The following is a 1,687-nucleotide window of genomic DNA, read 5'->3' as shown; positions in this document are numbered from 1 at the left end:
AAAATGATTTTTAGCACTGTCTTCTTTAGTTTTAACTTCTCATCTTATAATATTTTTACTTCCTCATTTTAAGCGGCTAAAACTTCTAAGAAATATTTAATTTGAAAGATTTTGCTGAGAAGACCCTAAAATAGCTGTCTCCAATGAGGTTATGCCAGTACCTGGCAAATATAAAAGTAGATGCTCTGCCTTTAATCCCAGCACTCTGGAGGCAAAGGCCTGCAGATTTCTGAGTTCGAGGCCAGACGGGTCTACAAAGTGAGTTCCAGGACAGCCAGGGATATACATAGAAACCCTGTCTCAAAAAACCAAAAAAAAAAAAAAAAAAAAAGTAGATAACCAAACTCCATTTAAATAACATGGAAAGTTCCCAGGTCCACTCCTAAGTCTTTGAAATTGCCTACGGCAGTCCGATCATAGGCAGGTCCAAGGATCGAGGCAGGGACGAATGTCTGTTGGTGTAGGCAGTCCAAGGATGCTGCATTCTGGGAGATCCGGGGGATGGGGGTGTTCCTCTTGTTAGGTGGTGGAGACACAGCAACTCTCTAGTGGGTTTCAGTGCCTGTAGGGGACTGGCACTTTGAAGGAGAGTGATTAGTGTAACAGCAAGGTAGGCCTGGCAGCAACAAGGAGCTGGGAGACCCCAACAGTTGGCCATCAATGGGAGGAGAGGCCCTTGGTCTTGGGAAGGTTCTATGCCCCAGTATAGGGGAAAGGCAGGGCCAGGAAGTGGGAGTGGGTGGGTTGGGGAGCAGGGGGAAAAGGAAGGCTATAGGGGATTTTTGAAGAGGAAACTAGAAAAAGGGATAGCATCTGAAATGTAAATGAAGAAAACATCTAATAAAAATACATACAAACATCTCTCTTCCTAACCCCAGCGAATGCGGCTGAGTGCTTGGGAGGACTCTTCACACTGCAGGTTCTCAGGATCACAGGTGAGTGGAACACAACATCAACTACAGAGAATACAGGAGGGGCTTGTGTCAGCAGGAACAGGGACAAAGGAACACCGCCCGCCCAGAGGCAGGTTTCCAGTCTGGTCGGGATCATCCCCTCCTCCCATCTCTCTTCTGAACCCCAGTGGAGGCAGCTGAGCACTCCAGAGAACTCTCCACACCGGGTCCTCAGGAGGAAAGTCAGCCTACAGGAAGGGCTCTGACCCCAGGACTCAGAAGGAGGATCAGAGCTCCAGACTTCTGGACACCTGCCTTGCAAGAAGAGAGCTTGCCTGCAGAGAGTGCACTGACCATGGGGACTCAGGTGAGAGCTGGATTTCCAGGAGTGCTGACAGAGGCTAACAGAATCACAGGAGGATCAAACTCCATCCAGAGACTGCTTGAATATTAACACCTGAGATTTCCAGATGGTAAAAGGCAAATGTAAGAATCTTACTAACAGAAACCAAGAACACTGAGCACCATCAGAACCCAGTACACCCATAACAGCGAGTCCTGGATACCCCAACACACCCGAAAAGCAAGATTTGAATTTAAAATCATATCTTATGATGGTGATAGAAGATTTGAAGAAGGACATTAATAACTCATTCAAAGAAATACAGGAGAACAATGCTAAATAAGTAGAAACCCTTAAAGAGGAAGCACAAAAATCCCTTAAGGAATTACAGGAGACCACTGCTAAACAGGTAGAAGTCCTTAAAAAACTACAGGTAAACACTGCTAAACAG

Source organism: Mus pahari, chromosome 15, assembly GCF_900095145.1.
Source record: "Mus pahari chromosome 15, PAHARI_EIJ_v1.1, whole genome shotgun sequence".
Classification (NCBI taxonomy): domain Eukaryota; kingdom Metazoa; phylum Chordata; class Mammalia; order Rodentia; family Muridae; genus Mus; species Mus pahari.
This window is presented reverse-complemented; position numbering follows the sequence as displayed.